The 22,873-nt window shown below is 46.8% G+C and overlaps 1 protein-coding gene across 5 annotated transcripts in view; it reads left to right on the top strand.

The window, feature by feature from the left end:
• LOC138452924 (zinc finger protein 501-like) overlaps positions 1 to 22,873 on the top strand; it is a 264,656-nt gene that overhangs the window by 81,265 nt on the left and 160,518 nt on the right. The gene's annotated exons all lie outside the window — the stretch shown is intronic.

The raw sequence follows: 22,873 nt of genomic DNA on the forward strand, positions 1-22,873 counted from the left end.
TTTGTCAACTGGTGCAGATCCTCGAAGGAAAAAACCTAACTTATCCCAATGCCCCATCACCCAGTAGTGCTTGTGAAGGAGACATTTTCCTCCCTCCCTTGCAGCTACATGATTGAGGGAGAGAAATAAATTCTTTCCCATTGAATGTAAGCGTCCTCCAAAAACGCACCCCCCCCCCTTAGTGAGATGCAATGACGGACACACCCCAGGAGGGAATGAGACCAAGACCAAGTGCGGGTGATATCAAAAGGGTTTTTATCTAAACCAATATAGGGCATACAAAGAACTCTGCAGACTCCGAGAGCGCTCTGTCTGACAATAGCAGAGATTTAAATAAATGGGTAATCCCTATTTTTTGTTAACGTGGGGTCAAATCTGAAGGAAGGGACGGTCTATAAGGAGAAAATGTGAAAAACAGATTGACTGCCCCTCTCTTTTAGTCCTGTATGGATCAGGGGTAAGGGTGAAGGTAAACCTATACACTTTATTAGCTAGGTTTTCGCCTTGTTGAGAAAAATTGCGCAGAACACTGCAACTTATTACTAAATATCTATCTCTTTAATGATCATAAAAATATCTTAAAAAACATTAGACATGATTTTCAATCATACCATTCAGACATCATTAATCTATTCTAACAGGGGAGTACTAAATCTAAAAAAAGGCTTTATGCATAACACTTGATCAAAATATGCATTCATGACATGGGAAAAAAACATTAGATTTTCCTTTGGCAGTCGACATATGTTTCGGCCCATTATAGTATACCACTAACAGTGGTCACAGAGATGAGTGTGGGGCCATCTTCAGGACAACGGTTACTTTTAGTGGATCAATCTTGTTCCCCATTAAGCACACTAGCACATCTATAGTCCATGAACTGTAGTTTGGACTATTGAGATTGGTCGGACTCTTGGGTGTGGCAAAAAATGGACATCCCCGGCCCTTTGTTCAAGTAAACAACTGCTGTTTGTGAATCTTGGAAACCAGTCTTGATTTGACTAAGGCTGGCTCAATGTCTTTAGTTATTAAGCTTGGTCGGACCCTCGGGAGTGGCGTAAAACGGACATCCCTGGCCGAATCAAGTTAAATCAAGACCGGCTCCTCAGGCATACAAACAGAAGTTGCTTACCTGTACGAGTATTAGGGATGTCCGTTTTACGCCACTCCCGAGGGTCCGACCAAGCTTAATAACTAAAGACATCGAGCCAGCCTTAGTCAAATCAAGACTGGTTTCCAAGATTCACAAACAGCAGTTGTTTACTTGAACAAAGGACTAGGGATGTTCATGTTTTGCCACACCCAAGAGTCCGACCAATCTCAATAGTCGAAACTACAGTTCATGGACTATAGATGTGCTAGTGTGCTTAATGGGGAACAACATTGATCCACTAAAAAGTAACCGTTGTCCTGAAGATGGCCCACACTCATCTCTGTGACCACTGTTGACATAAGTGGTATACTATAACAGGCCGAAACATATGTCGACTGCCAAAGGAAAAGCTAATGTTTTTTTCCCATATCATGAATGCACAATTTGATCAAGTGTTATGCATAAAGCCTTTTTGTTGTTTTAGTACTCCCCTGTTAGAATAGATTAATGATGTCTGAATGGTATGATTGAAAATCATGTCTGTAATGTTTTTTAAGATATTTTTATGATCATTAAAGAGATAGATATTTTGTAATAAGTTGCAGTGTTCTGCGCAATCTTTCTCAACAAGGCGAAAACCTAGCTAATAAAGTGTATAGGTTTACCTTCACCCTTACCCGTGATCCATACAGGACTAAAAGAGAGGGGCAGTCAATCTGTTTTTCACATTTTCTTCTGACAATAGCAAAGACAGTCCTACTTATTACAGAACTACGTCACGCATGACACAAGCTATAAGGGGCACATAGTCTTGGGGATTGGGTGGTGATGGCTAGGTGGTATACATTGCATACAGTTGCTTCTCCAGGATTGGCGGACGTCTGTGTGGTGCCACGCAGGGTGGATGGGTCAGCTGGGCTCATCGGGTGGAGTGCTGGGCCGGACATGACTTGTAGTGATAAGTGGCGATTCTGATACTTTGCCCTTGTAGCCAAACATTCACATTCATTCATCATGCTATACAATTTCAGTTGTCTTGTAACTCTTGCAATACATTGACCTCAGATCGAGAATGAGACAGGGACATTGATATATACTAAGAAGTGCCCCAATACATCTGTTGTAAGGACACCTTAGGTTCAAACACGTTAATCCCATGAGTCCATGTGTGGGGTCAGGGGCACAGGAGGGGTTACTTGATCGTTCTGTCGGTGAGGGATGGTATTATGATCTATTGGTGCAGGGGTGGGCGCCCCCGTCGAGGGCCATTAACTTGGGGTGAACGGGGATACCAATGGGCCGTGGGGGGCATGTAACCGGTTCCCGGGAGATGGTGGGATTTAGGACCAGGTAGCTCGTAATTCATGGGGGAGGTGGATGCTTGAAGCGGGTCCAGCAAGATTGGGAGGGGAGGCTGTGCTGTTCGAACACCAGCTATCCCCGGCGAGCCTGGGAGGGAGGAGGGAGGAGACGACCTTGCAGCTCTGAGCCTGTCTCCCTACACGGGGCAGTGTATCGTACCATTGGCAAGGGGCAGGTGGTGACACTTGGGGGCTTCTGGGTTGTGCACATATATTTACATTAGTGAGAATATAAGCTGGGTGACTTTGTCATATGGCACAATTTCATAACAGTCGACTTACGAACATGAGGTAGTGTTAGATTGGTTGGTGAGCAAAAGAGGGCAACACATATTATACCATGATACAGTCTGGCTCCAGTCCCTTGGTGGGCCTACATACATTTCAGCGGTTCATTATTACACTATGTACAGGGGCTGTCAAAAAGCTATCATATCTCATATGGCCACTCTTTTACACAATAGCAGCAAACGTTAGTCAACGCGACAAATATCACAAAAATGGTTACCACACAATACAAGGTGCCTCGGAATGGGCAGGGGTGAGGGGCGCCACACAGTCAAACTTAGAGGGTTTGGTACAGGGTCAGGGCATGCAGGATTGGGCTGGTTTCGATTGCTTCCTAATGAGCTTGGTCACGACTGGGACAATGATGTACTGCGGAAGGTAAAACAATAGTGTTTATTTTGTTGTTTGTTCGTGTCTGGTTGCTCGTGGGAACGAGCTCTCAGCAGATCTACCATGAGGTGGAGGCCTCTGTGAACGCGGTCAAGCAGGGGTCAGGCTGTAGCTTTCTATGTGTGCAAGTTGCTCTGCCTGTGTTAGGTTTTAGCGCCTTTGACAAAATGGAGTTATCTAGTACAAAATGGTGCCTGTGTTGTGCCATATATGTGGTCGTGCAGCCTCACGTGTCGATCCGCAGCCACCTCGCCTCCCAGGCCCTGGGGCGCAGGGGCTGCCGTCGAGTCATGAGTCTTCACCTGGGTAGGAGATGTAGGCTAGAGGGGGGTCCTATCGACCTGCCCTCCCCTACATTTCCCCCCTTTTGTTACTTAAGTAACGAATACTGTAATTCCCCTAACCGCTCGCGTTCTTTTTCGTCCATTACTGCCTCTTCCCATGCTGGTGTCCTCTTTATTGGCATCCATGCTCTACATACTCCCCGGAGGCTTTCTCCCCTTCTAGCATACTTGTCTGGCGTGCAGGGCATATATATACATCCCCCATCTCCCTCCAGGTCTACCCATACTTCTGTGTACCACTCTAGTTCCAGGGGCTTTTTTTATTGTTGTATGATATAACCTATCTACTATATCCTCATCATAGTATATTGGCACCATTCTGAACTTTGGCTCAGAGTTCTCACCAGTCTGTACGTGTACCTCCTGTTGCGTTCGTGCCACTCCTCTAGCGTTGCCCATTGTCACCATCATCATTGCTCCATCGGGGACTGTGCCTGCGCAGCAACGAAGACCCAGCTGGCACACACAAAAAACCAAGAGAAAAAACACGATGAGGGGCATCAGCATTTTGACGGCGAGCCCCATCCAGGAAGGCACCCAGGAAAAGATGTTGTCGAACCATGTGCTTGACTACGCGCCGCCTTCTTTCTTCATGCGTTCCCCCAAGTTGTGCACTGCGGTGATAACGTGCAATAGTGTCCCATTATCTCCGTCTTCAGAAGGCACGAATGTGCAACACGCACTCCCGATTTTTCGGCAAACACCTCCATCCATCACCGCCAACAGGTCTAGGACATACCTGTTTTGCATTGTCATTAGTCTCAGAGCCCTTAGCTCCACCTTGATCACATTGAACCCTTCTTCAGTGTCGTTTGCCAGTTGGATCAACTCCCAGTGTGTGATCTGCAGCCACTTTGTGTTCGATCGTGCCTGGATGCTCAGGACAAGAGAGGCGAAAAAGGTCTCTGCTGAACTGAATAACCTGTACTTGTCTGGGATCTGCGCCAACAGTTCTGAGGAGACTTTTGATATATAATTTGACGACCTTCGTTTCCGTGATATGCCCACGTCGATGTGGCCCTCCGACAGGGCATACAGCGGTGGCTCCTCAGTGCGTGGGGCGTTGGCTGCTAATCGGACCACTGTCCTACTTCCTTCTCCGATGTGGCTCTCCAGGATCACCATTAGGTCTGAGTGCAGCGTTGCCAGGGAACACGTGCCCCTCCATGATGGTGGGAGGTGCATGTACGCCCGTTTGCCACAGACCCAGTAAGTGTCCATCAGGGCGGCTGTCCCCTTTTTCATGTCTGGTATCATGAGTGTTTTATTGCAGTTCGTGTTACTTCCCAGATAATTCTTTCCTTCTCCCAGGAAGCAAAGTTCATTCGAGATTTCTTTTTGCAGCTTGAACGGTTTTTCTATGGCACTCACCCATGTCAGTTTGGCTATGTGTTCTGTCCAGATTGTGGTACAGGTTTTCTCGACCCATTGTAGTTTTTCGGTTGGCAACCCTTGCAGTGCTTCAGCCTTACACGTTATCATGTCATCCTTCCACTTGTTTTCGGAGAATAGTGTTCCTTTTATGATGAAAAATGGTTCTTTCAAGCATACCACTCCTTTGGCTCTTGAGTAGCATGTCTTCTCATTTTGCATCATTTCAAACGATACCGTGTGTGCCTGGAAGTTGTTCTTAATTCTACACAGAGTGAGATGAAGGAGACATTGGGCATTTGTGAGAGGCAGTTCTTGTGGCAGCAAGACCTTAGGTGTGCCTGAAGCGTGGGAATCAACGAGCACACATAGCAACTTTCATTAGTTGTTTGCTTAGCTGTGGAGCTCATGTATGCATACCATTTATTTGATTGGTCTGGGTGTCTGAGATCTTCTATTGTGTCCAGCCCCAGGCCGGAGTATTCGTCAAATTTTTTCCTACCCACTTCCCTCCTCCTACTGCTTTTAAGGAATGTTTTTGCATTCCTGGCTGCTCGTAGTAGTGTAGCCCTTTCCCCCGCCGCCCCCTTTTCCCACTCGTCATACAGGGTCATGAAGTTACTAGTAATTTCTGCATTTTCTTTCATTCTATCTGTGATGTAAACATTTTCTATTGATTTGACTGGTTGCTGTGGTGGGCAGGACAGCAGTGGTGTCATATAGCCATGATATAGCAGAGGGATTGCGATCATTTAAATCATATACACTAACATTTTTTGCATTGAGTTGGGGCTTTGGGAGTGTAGTTGGGCTGTTACTGGTAACATTATGCTGCTTAGCCTGGTCGGGGTGATGGCCATACCCCCATACCAGGTGGAAACCATCCCATATCAAATAATTACCCTCCTTAAACGGTTTTGTTGCATTCTTCATAATGGTTCCATTCCCTCCCCCCTCATTTATCTCAATGGAGATAAATGCAACTGCCCAGTAAATTCCGAGCTAAAACATGATAGTAAAAAATAGAATTGCACAACAGTCAAACCACATTCATACAAATAAGTCCGGAAATCAAAAGTTACATTTCTATTCCTAATTTCCCTATCCCTATCTGTTGCAGGGTGCCTGTTCGTTGCCATGGTTTCTCCTACATGTTAAAACATAAAAACATATTATGCATACAGATAGATTGAAATTCACATTTCCCAATTTCTGATAGTACAGGTAAGCAGTGGAAGACGGAAAAAAAAGGTGAAGAGAAGGAGAGAGAGATTGATTTCATTTATTTACATTTTCCTTTTAAATTTTGACACACGTTAAATATACTTGTCATATATTGTCATTCAGTATTCTTGTACATCACGCTGAGACATTCAGTGTGGCTATATTGTCATTGTTCTACTCTTGTGCCTCTAGTACATTTTCAACTTCTGAGCTATTCACCTGTGCGACGCTGTCATAAGCCCTTCGGACATCTGTCAAATGTATCCAATACCTTAGGCCCTTCACCTTTACAGCCGTGGGCGTGCAATACACCACCTCGTATGTGCCATGTAATCTTAGGGCATTCCACCTACGTACAAAGCTTCTGACATAAACCATGTCTCCTGGCTCTAGCTGCCCTGTTGGTATTTCTTTTTTCTGTATTTGATGCGTCTGATTCTCCCTCGCCTGTGAATGGTGGTGCGAGCGGCCTTGCTATCATGCGGGCTGCTTTAGTAAGTTTTGTCAGATACTCATTAAATTCTTCCCCCAATGCAGTTGCGCTCCTGTGGGCGTCAGAATGTTGCGAAGGGGTGAATCTGCTGTGTGCATTCGTCTTCCTGTCACAATCTCATGGGGTGACAGATGGTGGTCCTTGCTGGGCTGATTTCTGAGCTCGAATAGGGCCAACGGGAGACAGTGCACCCAATTCTTTTTAAGGGTGAAGCAAAGCTTTGACAGTCTCCCTTTCAACAGGCCGTTTATTTTTTCCACCATGCCGTTACTTTGCGGGTGATTAAATCGAGCACAATTTGTGTTTTATGCCCAACATTGATGTTACTTCTTTAATGTTAATGAAGAGATCATTAACGAAGTGCGTGCCATTGTCTGAGTGAATTACGTCGCAAATTCCCCAGCGTGGGAATACCTCTCTCACCAGAAACTTTGCAGTGCACTTCGCATCAGGGCTTGCACATGGTCCTGCCTCGACCCACCTTGAGAATGGGCACCCTCCCACTATCATGTACCTAGCTCCATTGCACCTTTACCCCATGTCTGCATAGTCAATATGAAGCTCTCTGAATGGGCCTATTGGCTTGGGTATTGTCCCTCTTAGTGTTCTTAGAGTCATGCCTGAATTGTATATCTGGCACGTTGTACATTCCATTGCCAATTTTGAAAGTTGTTCTTGCAACCCAGGGACGAACCAGTGTTCTTGTATTTCTGCAGCAATGTGTTGTTTTGCATTGTGTGCAGGAAAATTCAATTGCTGGAATTCCACTTATAATAATTTAGTGGGCATGACCACCTTCCCTGTGTTGTTTTGTCGCCACAGTAAATCAGTTGCTGACTGGCTGCATCCCCTCTTTTCCCACAGTTCTTTTTCCTCTTCTGTTGCTCCTTCTTGCAGCTCTAATATTTGTGATAAGGGCATAGTGTTGTAACCGTCTGGGAGATCCTCCTCTGTTTCCTTCCTCACTAAGTACTCACCTGTCCTTTCTTTTATAAAATAGGATGCTTCCTTGGCGGCAGCGTCCGCTGCCGCGTTTCACAAAGAGATGAAATCGTTATTGGTGGTATGGGCTTGGCATTTCACTATTGCCACTGCAGTGGGGTCCTTCAAGGCCTCCATAAGTTCTTTCAGGAGTTCTGCATGTTGCACCGGGGACCCATCAGCCCTATTAAATCCCCTTCTCCCCCACCTTGCAAGTCCCCCCATGTACCGTTGTAGTCATGTATGCTGAGTCTGTGTAGATTGTGACTGCACACCCCTTTGCAGTGTGCAGGGCTTCAATCAATGCTATTAGCTCTGCCACTTGTGCTGAGAAATGGGCGGGCAGGCACTGCTGTATTAGCACTTCGTACTCACCTTCTTCCAATCACATGACAGTCACCCCTACATGTTTTTCTCCTGTTTCTGAATTTATGGAGGCTGACCCGTCTATGAAAAATATTTCACCTTCAGCTTGTGCGTTTTCACTGCCCCACTTTCCTCTCCTTGGAATGTCGCACAGTCATGCGCTTGTATATCCTCACGGTGCAAGGTTCTGAAATGAATCTAGCAGGTTTGACCACCTTACATCTCACTACATGTATGTTGGCGCTAGATAGGATCACTTCATATGCAGTGGCTCTTTGTGTGGTCAGTGTGCTTTTGGATCATTCTAGTATGGCAAACAAGGAATGTTCCACGTACAATGTCACTGAACACCCCATTACTATTGTGGCGCTTTTCTCAATGGCGAACGCGGCAGCTGCGAGGGCCTGTTCACACGCGAAGTGACCCTGCATTACTGCGTCTAGTGTTCCACTGTAGTATTCCAAGGGCTTGTGCTCCAATGATGTTTTTTATGTTACGACTGCTGTCCTGAGCATTCCTTTGCAGTGTGAGAACAGGTAGAACTCTCGTTCATAGTCTGGGTTTGCGAGTACTGGTGCACTGGATATGAGTTATTTGAGTGAGGTGAATGCGTTGCACACTTCTGAGTCCAACTGGATCTCTGTATTTTTCTTCTGTGCTTCTGGGCGTGTGTATGACGCATAATCTAAAATCCATACACGGCAGTAGTTGCACATCCCTAGGAATTTTTGCATGTCCTTCACTGTTTTTGGTCTTCCTACAGCTGAAATGGCTGCTACTCTGTCTGGAATTATTCTCTTGGCATCCTTTGAAATCAATTGCCCCAGGTACAGCACTTCACGTTGACAGTATTGCAACTTCTCTCTGTCTACCTTGCACCCCTTTTGGGCTTCCAATGTCAAGAGGGCAATGGAGTCTTTTCTACATTCGGCTTTGTTTTTACTGCAGATCAGCAGAGCATCAACGTACTGAATTATCGTGCTGTCTGCTGTCATGTTTCCAAGGTCTTCATGTAATATTCTGTTGAATATGCTGGGGCTCTCACAATAACCCTGGGGCAATCTGCAGTGTTCGTACCTTCTCCCCCCTAGGGTGAATGCAGTCAGGTATCTACACTCTTCTGCGAGTGGTATTGAAAAGAATGCATTCTTCAAATCCACCACGGTGAAGTGAGATGCATCTTTTGGGATACTGCATAGAATAGATGCAGGATTTGGGACCAAAGGGAACCCTTTCTTTATGACGTCATTAAGTGGGCATAGATCTTGGATCATCCTCCATGCCCCTCCTTTTGCTTTTTTGATGGGGTAAATGCATGTGTACATGGGGAGTTTGAGGGTACTATTATCCCCTGTGTCAGTAGTGCTTTGATTGTTTCCTTTATCCCTTCTTCTGCTTCCCAGGACAGGGGGTATTGTTTTACTCGGGGCAGTATGGCTCCAGGCTTAAGGTTAATTTTCACTGGAGTGATCCCGTGTAGTAGCCCTACGTCATGTGGACCGGTTGTCCATAACTGGCAGGGCACCGATTGCATGTCCTCATTGAAAAGCGATAGTGGGGCCCCCACTACCGCCATGAGCTGTACTGGCACCTGTCTTTGCTGTATCATTATTTCACAAGGGATCTCTATCTCCATCACTCTGAGTCTGTGAAAAGTTCCTCATCTGACAAATCTTGAAGTGCAATGTCGGCGTTTATGCACAACACTGTACGCCACTCGCACCCGTGTATGTCCATTTCAATTAGAGCTATTCTCTTGGCCGAGACTTGGACTGCATGTATTTCCAGTGACATAACCGTCCCTGGCACTATCTCTGGGCGGGCTATTGGACGAAAAACAAATTCTGCCTGCACCCTCCACTCTAGCTTTTTTAACTCTGGGACCACCCGGGCCAATGTTTTTAACCCATGGAGGAACATATCTGGGTCCACCGGTATGCCGCGCACTTATGGGCATTTTGCTCGTGAATATATCACTAGCATTACACGCATAGAGCACATCCCTGGGGTTGAGCAAACAATCCCTCCTCTTTTGGTAAATTAAATAGTCCTGTTAAGCTTGCTGCGGAGGTCCCTTCCCAGTAGGTTGACAGGGGATTGCTCATAATACAATAGAGGTGCCCTTACTGTTTTCCCCCTACTGTTACATCCAAATCTTCTGTGTAAGGAACTTCGACCACCGCCCCAGAGAACCCCTGCGTCTCCAATTTACGATTAGATAGCGGAAACCGGCCTTCACGTATACATGAATTCTCGGCTCCGGAATCTACCATAAAGATGAATTGCTTATTCCCTATCTCTGCCCCTATCAATGGTTCCTCAGTTGCATTGAAAGTTGTCGATAGGATTGGGCACGCAAGTGCTCCCTGTGGGCTGTCCTATGCTGGGTGTCTTGTTGTTCCCCCTTGACTGAAAACATTACCTGACACTACCGCTACTCCTCCATATGGGCCAGGTGCGCCATTCGGTGTCGTGGTGAAGGGGTTGTTTTGTGTGTAGGGGAGGTGTTCGCTACTTTGTGGGTGTTGAACATTATGTGGTTGTTCCCTATTTTGCTCTTGCCTTCTGTATTCTTGCTCTTCTCTCCCCCCGTCCTGGGGCAATCCGTAGGGGCTCCCTGGATGGGGGTGCCCGCAATACTGATCATCTTGGCAGGCTGGGTTCGGTCTGCTTCTACACTCGCATGAGAAATGTCCCCACCTCGCACAATTCAGTTTCCTTGGTTCCCTCTGGGTCCTGGTCCCCCATTTCCGCCATTACCTCCATATCCCTGTCCACCTCCTCGGCGGCCCCCTGTACCCACCTCTCCTGTTGCTGGGGTGCCACACTTGCCACTGCCGCCCTCCGTAGTGGTCCTGTCCATTCCCCTGTCTTTACCTGTTGTCTTCCCAATTTGCAGCCATCCTCCCCTGTATCGCTACCAATCCCTCCTCTGCGTCTCTGTCGTGGGGGAGGGCTGCTACAGCTGCAGCGACCTTCACTAGTTTCGTTTGTATTAGTTTAGCTTCATCTGCCAGCCTTTTTTGTACCACCTCCTTCTCCCTTTCTTTGATTCTATTGCAATGGTGAACTATTATGCTCTGTATTTCTGGCCATCCCTTCGCCTCGATCCCTGCTATTTTATCAAGTGCTTTTTGGACTCCTTTCAGGAGCCCCCTTTTTATTATGAAGTAAAATAAGGATGTTGATTGGTCATACGGCGTACCCGTTTCAGATCTCCACATCTCCTGTACTCTAAAAATGTAATCCATAGCCTCTTCCCCATCATTCATGGTGCATTGCATCACCGACTGTAAATCTGGCGTGTCCGGGAATGTTTCCCTCAACGCATCCCAAACTCGCGCTCGCACTGTATTGAAGGCAGCGCCGTCATGTCTGTCACGGTCCAATGTTATTCCTGGGAAACCTCCTTTTGCCCATACCTGGTCTGATTGGTCACCTACTGCTCACACAAGTAAACTCTTGACATCTCCTATGGTCAGGGGTACTCCCGCAGTTTGCTTCTCAAAGGTATATATCCACTTACTGGCTCCTCCGGATAGAGGGGGCAATGATTTTAGTAAATTAGCCTTATCCATTTGTGCCCAGGGTATGTAATTTGGTCTTCCCGCCCCCGATGTTTCAGTGGGAGTTGTAGGCGTCCCTTGCTTCCTCGCCCAGTACTCGCCTTTGACGCTTTCTTTCCCACCAGGGCCATCCTTTCCATCCTGTTCCTGTCCATTCTTGTTCCATTGCTCTCCCCAAACTCCACTAAATCACCCCCTGTGGCCATCCCTCATCTCCCACCTTCTTGCTCGTCCTCTTCTATATCATACCATAGCTCTTCTCTCCCTTCGTCTGCCACTTCTTCCTCCTCTGCACTCCCTCCAAGGTTGTGTGCTCCCAGCTCTGCTATCCTTGTGGGCTCCTCCTGTATCCTGAATAGTATCTCCCCCTTTTCCACCCCTCCTCAGTTGATTTATCTAGAGTGTGTGATCGGGACAATCGCTCTGATCTTGTCGTGCCTGGCTCACTTTGTTCACATGTGCTTTGTATCCTTGATAGCTCTTCTCTAGCTATTGAGAGTCATGTATCTAAGTATTTTGTTAGTTTACATATGTTCACAGATGGCGTACTTGCCTGCCCACTTGTTCGGAGGCAATCATATGGTGGTGGTGCTGTTGGTCGTGCGGTGGGGGCAGGGGTGCTGATGGGCACATATGTGGGGTCACTATAACTTTCAGCAGGTACAGGCTTATTCAAGAGTAGGTACAATCGGGTTACCTCTACCGATCCCTCTTTTCCCCCGTCCTCCTTACTACCTTCTGCTCTTGTTGATGGGGGTGGCAGTGAGGGCAGGTTGATCGAGTGTGGTGTCTTTTTTCTTCGGTGGGGGTATTTCCTCGAATAATCGGCACAGATCTAGTATTTCTCTCCTGTTATGAAAATGTTTTCCTTTTGTATTTTAGAAATCTGCAGGTGGCCACCATATCCAGAATGCTCTTATCAAATGACCCTCCTTGTGGCCAAACCTGGGGGAGACCCTCCCCCTTCAGCTCCATGACCCACTGGTCATGGTACTTAGTTATTCGCATGTCCCGGTAAACTTTTACAAATGTGTGCTAAGGGTGTCTCCGCCCCCATTTTTAGACCTGTGTTACTCTATTCTCGAGTCAATCTCCTCTATCACTATACCTGTGTAGCTGCATATGTGGAGCTCTACTCACTGTCAGTTCCTAGCGATCAACTTATACTTTTACTCAACCAAAAACATTTCTTTGTCAAATCTTACCAGGTCACACTTACATTGACCACATCACCTGGAAATCACTTAAATCAGTATTAATATATAGAGACAATCGATTGTAAAAAACCATAAACACACAATGTGCACAACATACGACAGACATTCATCATACTTCAGCATACACGCATAGCATTTAACCTCCCTGCCTGGCCCTTCGCCTTTCCCTATGGCGACACCCCCTAACCCTCACACAGCTTCTTTTGTTTATATATTTTTTTAATTTTTTTTTTTTTAATACCCTTATGCGGACCTTGTTTTACCCCAAATAAGAAGAATAAGAGAAAGAAGGGCTAGTTCTAACATAATTACTGTGTCTCTTTACTTAGACACCCACAATTTATTTTCCCGTTGTTTTACTTATTCCCAGCACTAGTCCAGATAGCACTACGTGGCGCCGCCTTCTACCCCCTTGCAGAGTTAGGTTCCCTTCCTCTTTTTCCTTTTTCACTTTTATATCCTAATGGCCATATGCAAAGAAAGAGAAAGTATTAGAAATTGAAAGTCCCCTCTACGTCCCCAACTTATTTCCCCTTGTTCCCCTTGTTCTCTCAATTATTTCACCTTTTAGTATCACTTGCACTTAATACTCACGTGCCCGTCTTGATCCGAGACTCTCCGGACTTGGTCCGTCCAAGCGGCGCGGCCTCGCACTCAATGGCCCCACCCGGCGAGCAGTACTAAGGGTTTTTTCAAACGGGACGCGTACCCTCTCGCCCTAACTGCGTGCGCACGTGTCTGCGTACCAGTTGCCGTAGGTGGGCGGCTCTGTTGAGCGGGCGCGCCGTGCGTCTCCACTGCGACCGGGGCCGTCTCGTGCCAAGGGGACAATTATTAAAATAAATCACGTCTATGGGGTCACCACTGAATGTAAGCGTCCCCCAAAAACGCACCCCCCTTAGTGAGAGGCAATAAAGGACACACCCCAGGAGGGAATGAGACCAAGACCAAGTGCGGGTGAGATCAAAAGGGTTTTTATCTAAACCAATATAGTGCATGCAAAGAACTCTGCAGACTCCGAGAGCGCTCTGTCTGACAATAGCAAAGACAGTCGTACTTATTACAGAACTACGTCACGCATGACACAAGCTATAGGGGGCACATAGTCTTGGGGATTGGGTGGTGATGGCTAGGTGGTATACATTGTATATAGTTGCTTCTCCAGGATTGGCGGACGTCGGTGCGGTGCCACGCGGGGTGGATGGGTCAGCTGGGCTCATCGGGGTGGAGTGCTGGGCCGGACATGACTTGTAGTGATAAGTGGCGACTCTGATACTTTGCCCTTGTGGCCAAACATTCACATTCATTCATCATGCTATACAGTTTCAGTTGTCTTGTAACTCTTGTAATACATTGACCTCAGATCGAGAATGAGACAGGGACATTGATATATACTAAGAAGTGCCCCAATACATCTGTTGTATGGACACCTTAGGTTCAAACATGTTAATCCGATGAGTCCATGTGTGGGGTCAGGGGCACAGGTGGGTTACTTGATCGTTCTGTCGGTGAGGGATGGTATTATGATCTGTTGGTACAGGGGTGGGCGCCCTCCTTCGAGGGCCATTAACCTGGGGTGGACGGAGCAACCAATGGGCCATGGGGCGCATGTACCCGATGCCTGGTAGATGGTGGGATTTGGGACCAGGTAGCTTGTAATTCATAGTCCGGCTGTGGCGGCCTCTTGACATGGGGAGGTGGATGCTTGGAGGGGAGGGGAGGCGAGGCTGTGCTGTTGGAACACCAGCTATCCCCGGTGAGCCTGGGAGGGAGGAGGGGGAGACGACCTTGCAGCTCTGAGCCTGTCTCCCTGCACGGGCCAGTTTATCGTACCATTGGCAAGGGGCGGGTGGCAACACTTGGGGGCTACTGGGTTGTGCACATATATTTACATTGGTGAGAATATAAGCTGGGTGACTTTGTCATTTGGCACAATTTCATAACAGCAGTTGACTTATGAACATGAGGTAGTGTTAGATTGGATGGTGAGCAAAAGAGGGCAACACATTATACCATGATACAGTCTGGCTCCAGTCCCTTTTACATACATTTCAGCAGTTCATTATTACACTATGTACAGGGGCTGTCAAAAAGCTATCTCATCTCATATGGCCACTCTTTTACAGAATAGCAGCAAACGTTAGTCAACGCAACAAATATCACAAAAATGGTTACCACACAATACAAGGTGCCTCGGGATGGGTGGGGGTGAGGGGTGCCACACAGTCAAACTTAGAGGGTTTGGTACAGGGTCAGGGCATGCAGGATTGGGCTGGTTTCGATTGCTTCCTAATGAGCTTGGTCACGACTGGGACAATGATGTACTGCGGAAGGTAAAACGATAGTGTTTATTTTGTTGTTTGTTCGTGTCTGGTTGCTCGTGCGAACGAGCTCTCAGCGGATCTACCATGAGGTGGAGGGCGGGGGGGGAGTGCAGGCCTCTGTGAACGCGGTCAAGCAGGGGTCAGACTGTAGCTTTCTATGTGTGCAAGTTGTTCTGCCTGTGTTAGGTTTTAGCGCCTTTGACAAAATGGAGTCATCTAGTACAAAATGGTGCCTGTGTTGTGCCATATATGTGGTCGTGCAGCCTCACATGTCGATCCGCAGCCACCTCGCCGGGCCCTGGGGCTGCCGACGAGTCATGAGTCTTCACCTGGGTAGGAGATGTTTGCTAGAGGGGGGTTCTATCGACCTGCCCTCCCCTACACCATCCCAAAGGAAAAACAAGTTTGCACAGATGGGAACTTACTAGTAGTTTTCTTGTCTCTTGTAATGACCTTTCAAAACCAAACCAGAAACCCACAAAAGTAATGTCTGTGCAGGGGGACAGCCAGCAGCAAGAGCAGAGCAGCAGGCCGATGCCAGCTCCTGCACGGGAAACCAAAAAAATAAATCTAAAATGTCAGCAAGACTTTTAAAGACTTCCCTCGTCTGGCTTGGAATAGGAAGCCAATTAACCAATCAATTTGAAAGATTACCTCAACCTTATGGGAGGGAGGTGAGGGCTAAGGTCCAAAGTGTCTGTGGGTTGGGAAACGAGGAAAGGAGTGTGTTGAAAAAGCTGGAGAGCAGCAGATAAGGGGCACCATGTGAGAGGTCAGTAATGCGAGGCAGACAACTATTCGATTTATCAAAACATGACATTTTATTCTCAAAAGAAATATGATAAAAAATTGCCTCACTATCCCTACTCTGCTTAGGAATTCCCTCCCTAACCAAAGCTAAGGGAACATACTCTAACACAGGAGATCAGGCCCTCCACTAAGCAACAACTACACAAAGAACATATATGTGATACAACGTGGCATGAGCAACATTCACAGTTTCTGAATGACCTTCTAATGTCCTGGGTGTATTCCCTTCCCCAGGAGTCAAGGTCAACTCTGTTAATGTTCAACCAAGGAAAGAAATGGCTCATCAGTTATTGATGTTTCAAAGTAAGTTTTGTTAACCAAAGTTCCATTGATAGCAAGTCCTTTCTCCTTGGTAAAATATCCACTTTCAACTTCCATCTAATAGCACCAATGGTAATTCCAACTACAAATATTTGTCACCTCCTCAAGAAGACTTGCCAAGGTTCAATAGAAATGCAATATTCACAACTGTTCGTAATACGCAGTTCTTTTTTTAACCTTTATTATTTCATTAGTTACCGTTTTAGAATTCACAATGGTGTATTTGACAGGATGACTTCTCAGGGCTGTTGCTTCCACTTCAACTTTTATTTGATTTGACCATGAGAACAGTCACCTTTGTTTCATCGTACTCCACTTGTTTAGAATATTACAGTGTTGCATCTACTGACAACTAGAAATACCACCAAGCTTCAGTGATTCGTAATTCTAGAACGGCTTCGACAAGCTATATTTTATCAAGTAGGCAAGGCACTCTTCCTCTGAATATCTCTCTTCAAAAGGGGCAGCCTCTTTGCCTCTCTTCTGTCTGCCACAATAACAACCTCGGTTTGCCTTTAAGACAGATTGTGACCACTGCAAAATAGTATTTACAAGTAGCCAGTTTCCCTTCCCCAAACTTTACCTGCACCTTTCTTACAGCTGTCAGCACAAGTAATTACCCAGAAGCCTTTTAGATTCAAGTAATGCTTGCACACTTGTATCCTAGACTGTTTGAACTGTTAGTAACTTCACAGTAACAGGTTGTGTTTTTAACTCTGAGAAAGGGGGGTTCCACTGTTAATACGGGGAGACTCTTGGCTTGGGCATTGCTTGTTCTCTTCTCCAACAATATAAACACTTTAACTTCTTAATATGAATGGTAAGCCAGAGTTCAGTCTTTCTTTAGGAGTCGCAATTAGGCACACACAGCCATTTCTTTATGTAGTTTCAGGAGTATAAAGATTAGTATTAAATTGTATTCCCATATGAAGTGAAGGATAGTGTTCAGTCCTCCTTTGGGAATCACAATTAGTAACCGTTTTTTAAGGCTTGAACAATGGTTTTAAACCGTGTTCGTTTTACTCGCGAGTAAAAGGATTTTCATATTGTACGCAAGTGTTACATTTCCATTGTTCTGGTATTATGGCTTCAACGAAAAACATCTACTCGCTTCAAACCATACTCGAGTGAATATGGAACTGGATACTGTTGCTGGCAATATGTATTAGTATGCTGTGTGTCACTCAACAGCTTTTTTAACACTTGCTCTGCGGTTCGCACTGCTTTCACGAGTTCTTGGTTTGCCAGCCTTTTGCCTCCTTCCTTCTGCTACAGCTCTCATTCCAGTCACAGTTCCAGCTCCTTCCTCTCCTTCTGATTGCCTGCACATGAGAGGGCCTTTTATGCCTCCCAGTTTCCTTCATGTCTGGGCTGTTGGGCTTAATTGCCGGACTACCGCAACTGTATGCCACTTCAGCCCTCTTCCTCATCTCGGTACTCCTGGGATTATGGGACATGTAGTCCCCCTTCAGCAAAGTTGGTTCTTTTAACAATTTAGTTAATTTTAAGGGAGATTTATTTCCCTAAACTCATTCAAAGAAGGATTGTTAGAATTGGTTGTTACAGAGGAAGACATTGGATTTAAGGTACTTTCTCTAGATCTTTTTACATTATACCTTGTGAAGTAAGGATGGTGTTTACCCTGCATATTTTGAAAGATGTTTCTGTCAATAAGGCTTACTCAGATTGAACAGAACCTGTACCCTGGGCCACAGGTCCTATGTGGGGGAAATAATGGCAATATGCCATTACCTGTTCTGGCAACCCAGAAAGGCACTTTCTGTCAGAGGACAAATACTGTCTCTCATCCCACGGGATTTCCTCAGCACCCCAAGGTCAGGATCAGCAAGCCTCTGCCTTTCCCTCTTACCTTGGAGGGGGCTTTGAGCAGAGGTTCAGTGAGGGAGCCATAGGATTTGTCAGAACTCCTTGAGCCCTGAAAAGAATGGTGTGCTCCAGGGATGATGAGATGAGCCACCTGAACCCTAGAAGAAGGTTCTGCTCCAGTAAGTGGTGAAAGAGCCCAATTCACCCCAGAAGAGGTGTGTTCTCCTGTGAGGAAGTGAAGAAAGGGAGAGAAAGAAAAAGTGACTTTTATGCATCACCTATCCTGGTCATCAAAGAGAGGGAAAACCCCTTGAGCCCAGATGAAAGTGTGAGAGCCAGAGGAGAGCCCCCAATAAGGGCAAAGGAAAAGTCCTCAAATCCCAAGAGGCGGAGATGCCTTGTAGTCCCCAGAAGAAAAGGGTTAAGAACTGAGCTCTAGAAATTACTACATAGGAGATCTTCAAGTCTTTAACTTTATATAATCCTGCTTTCAAGGTCTGCGTTTCCCTGGAACATTTGTTACCACCATCCTACACTTTCCCTGCAGTACTCTTCTGTTTTACTTTTGTTTATACAACCCTATAACTTTATTCTGGTGTCGGTAGTTGTGTCCCCGAGAATGGTGTGGTCAGGGAGACGGGAGGGCTGCAAGGTTGCTGAGCAGAAGAGGGGAACAGAGTGCTGCATGCCAGTGCCCTGGTAACAGGGGAGTAGGTTGGTGTGGAAACATTGCGTATATGGTCATGTGCCATCCTAACATGACCCAGATCTGCCCTACGAGGCGTATACGCTCGGCCTCACTGTAACTGCTGGTTTCCCCGCAGCTGAAGGATGCTTGTTTTGAGGTTAGGTTTTCCCCACCCCCGATGCTCCATCCTTCTTTATAACAGATTCTTTCAAACCTGACTGCTAGGCAGAATCCTGTGCAGTTCCCTTCAGGAGCACTACCCAGGATTAGGACTACAGGTGAGAGCAATAAATCCCCTTTGGTATCAGGCTGCACCACAAAGATGTAGTTGGTAGCTGTGGCTGAGCAGTCAGACTTATCTCAAGAGGGAGATGAGCAGTATTCAGGGTTTACACAATAGGTAGTACATCACTATGGAGCAAGGAAACACTGACCAAAGCTTTGTATCAAAAAGAATATATATATATATTTATTTTTATACACTTCTAGTAAAACACATTAATCACAGTTATCAAGCAAGTTAAAATTAAGTCAAGGAAAAACATACACACTCCCTAGTTAAATTGCAGACCAAGTGAACCAGAGTGAAAACTGAGAAAAACGGCACAGTAGAAACCACACACAAGGGGCCTCATTACGACTCAGGCGGTAAGGGGTTTACGCCGGCGTAAACAGCGCCGACCCTTACCGCCTGAGTACGAGGTCCCTTAGCCCCATGGCGGATTTAACACCTGCTTTTAGCAGGTGTTAAAATCCATGGCGCTAAGGGACCATGGAGTTAATTATGCCACCGTAATTTACGGTGGCGTAATTAACGCCTTCCCCACTCCCATTATGCCCTATGGGGCAAAAATGGGAATGGGGAAGGGTAAATGGGGATTGGGGACTTACCGCCCCGCCAACCTCGGAATGGGGCGGTAAGTCCGCCAACCACCATGGCGTAAACGTAGTTTACGCCATGGTGGTAAAGTCACGGCCCAGGCGGTAACTTACCGCCTGGGTCGTAATGAGGCCCAAGGGAAGCGCTAGCAATATCTAACAAGGGAGGGAAAGCACAAATTATATACAAATGGCTTCATACACACCCTAGCAACACTTCCTAGAAGTTTGTGAACCAGTGTAAGCAAGACAGTGCATCAGCATACAATATACGTAAATGAAAACTGAGCAAAATGGCATTTCACAAGGTTTAGAAATGGGAAGAAAAGGGTAGTTGGCAGAAGCGGGAGCACCAACACAGTTCGCTTTGAGAATGTTACACAGTTGATGGTCGTGCAGAGTATGGGCTATCCCTCTGTCCCCAAATATCAAACTGACATCCACAGTAATACCTGTCAGAATGAATGTTAGGGCCAAAGATGGCAGTCCGTGGAGTCAGGACGCAGGAACAACCGGAAGAACCCCTGGAGCGCTGTAAGGGAAGGTATAGGGTTATGTAACGTTACAGAATGCAGTATCTGAGTATAAACACCCGAACCACTGAAATACCTGTGAGTGTTGGAGCGTGGACCCAGGGAGGTTCTAAGGACAACAGGTCCGGGTGAAGCTTGATAAAGTCCTGGCAGGCAACCACCTAAGGCAGGACCGAGGTCCAAAACAAATAAGGGTTAGACACAAGGCAGTCCGTAGAGCAGCGTGGAGGTCGGCAACAGATGATCAAAGTTCCAAGGCAAGTTAGGGCAAGACACGAGGCAGTCCGTTATGGGAAAACAGTTCGGCAGCCAAATATATCCAAAGTTCCAAAGTTGACAGGGTTTAGATGAAGAATAATCCGTAGTACCAAAGGCGTGGTCCAAAGTGAAAAAAGTCCCGAACGAAGCGCGAGCGACACGTGATCCCAAAAGAACAGCTGTGAAGCAAGGCTGTCAGTAACTGGACTCCTTTTATCCGACGTAGGGAAACACGTGACAACGGTCACGTGACGCAAGTTACCAAAGCGTTGCAGTATTACTAGGCAACTAGTCACGTGATCCGCGCCGTGTTGTGTCGGACAGTCCTCCGTGAACAGTGTGTTTGTTTGTGATGAAGGAGCCTCCAATTAACTTGCCACAAACGTGAAGGGCGATAAACTCCTGTTTTGTCAAGCGTGCCATGTCGTGCCCTACAGTGTGGAACCTGTTGAGGCAGTAAGGTACCTCTGTTGGGATGTGTGGATTTGAGTGCTGCTTGAGAGGAGGACATAGAGGGGCGTGTCTTTTGTGCGGGGGGCGGTGTGACAGAGAATCAATCTAAAGAAGGCAGATCTAACAAATGTAGCCAGAGTCAGTAGGCCTGTGCCAGAGTCAGTGGTGCAGGGCAAGGGCCCAGGAGCAAAATGTTCTTGTAGCTGCAGTCAAGTCTTTGGTTAGCGAATTGGAAATAGTAGATGCAGAAGTAAAATAGACAATGTTAAGAGAGGGGGCGGCCGCCCCAACAGGTAGTTAAAGGATTTAAAACACCTTTAGAGCTACCGCGAAGAAAGGGCAGCCTGGCGGAACAATGTGCCTTGTACCTTTTAAAATGAAGAAGTGGCTCCTGCGGTGGCGGTTGTTCCTGGTAGTCCATGCATTTCGGGTGATCCAGCAGAGGAAGAGAGGCTCTCGTTGTGGAGGAAGGTTCGAGTTACTGCACTACCCAGGGATGAAACCAGCCGTGGTGCTGCCTGATGAATAAAAGGTACGCTCCTTTAAATCGCAGTCTGGATGGACTGGTGCCTGGCTATCCGGCCTCCGAGTACAGGGTACTGGCGGTTCGACCAAGGCAGGTCCAGGGAGGCGATTGGCAAACTGGTTGTCCCCACCAGATCAAGGGTAGAAGGCTCTTGCAGATGAAGATCTTCTCTCGTCGTGTGGAGAAAAGTGGTGAAACGCTGCAGCAGGGCTTTACTGGTGGTTCAGTCGTGGCAGATGTATTTGGCTTCTCTCCTCTTCGGTTCCTCAGTTCCAGTGGCGACATCTTGCTCTTACAGTCCTCAGGACCCTGCTTTTATGCAGAATGAGACCCATTCATACGGCCTAGCTGTCACTCACACAGTGGAGTGGTCATCTAGGCGGGAGACCCTCCAGCCTATCAGGATAGAGTGTGACTTGGGTTGCGGAGGCAACCCTGTCCAGGGGTCCTACTCCCCCCTCCCACACAACCGACCCACCCCAGACTCAGTGGCGCCGAAAGGAGGGCTTCTGGGCAGAAGCCCGCCAAAAGGATGAACAAAGGATCCCCGACCTGGGTTAGGAGTTTAGAGAAAGACACGAGAAAGAATTGATATTAAAGTTCTGGCAAATAAAACCTACCAGAGTAAAGTTAATATAAAAATAAACCGGCGGTATGTTAGAGGCTGTCAGAAAAAGTGGTAGCCTCGAACAATGGGAAAATCCCATAGGAAAATATTCACGGTCGACTATTTACGGTAGTAACCACTGCCACCAGCCAGAAACTTTTGAGAGAGGGACTGCAAGGTACCCCCTCGCAAATGAACATAAGGGAAAAACTATTAACCCTTCCCAGTACCTCCATAGTAAGATGGGTTGTACTGGTATAGTTCATAAAAATTGACTAGTAAAGTCAATTGGGACTACATGCCCTGGGAGACAGTAGTCAGCCCCAGGGTAGGGAGTCTGTTTGAGGGTCGCTACGACACCCCTGTGTCACTGCACGGAGGGTGCTGTGTGACACATGTGCTTAAAGATGGTTCCTATGGGGGGTGAGAAAATCCCATAGACATTTAAACATAAAAATAGCCTAGGATACACATAGCAAAAAATGCCTAAGGGTGGGGAAAAGAGTCTCACTCTTAGCAGGTAAAAAGAACAAAACCCTTCAAATCCAGCAAAGCTGCTGGGGGCCTCTATAGGTAAGGGAAATTAGCCATAGAATGAGAATTCTGCCTAACACTGACCCTCTAAAGTTTGGAAGAGTGCAAGACGTGCATGCTCACTCACCTTGAGCTTCCTCTCGCTGCCTTGGCTCTGCCTCCTCCACCACATTTGTGGCACCTCTCACTTGCGGTCTTTCACTCTTCTTGCTCCGTTTACTTGGAGAGTCCTCCCACTGCGATTTGAAACATTGTCCACATTCATGTATTCAAAAGCAAATAGAAATCCCAGCTCCTTACCTCTGAGCTATCTTCCCATCTCCAGCCTTACTACTTGCACCTTGCCTCACTGCTCAGCAGACATTTCCCTCCCTTTACCCCACCACGCTAGCACCTAACGAGGGGTCGAAACACGCGTC

This window comes from Ambystoma mexicanum, chromosome 4p, assembly GCF_040938575.1.
Source record: "Ambystoma mexicanum isolate Mex_15411 chromosome 4p, UKY_AmexF1_1, whole genome shotgun sequence".
Lineage (NCBI taxonomy): Eukaryota > Metazoa > Chordata > Amphibia > Caudata > Ambystomatidae > Ambystoma > Ambystoma mexicanum.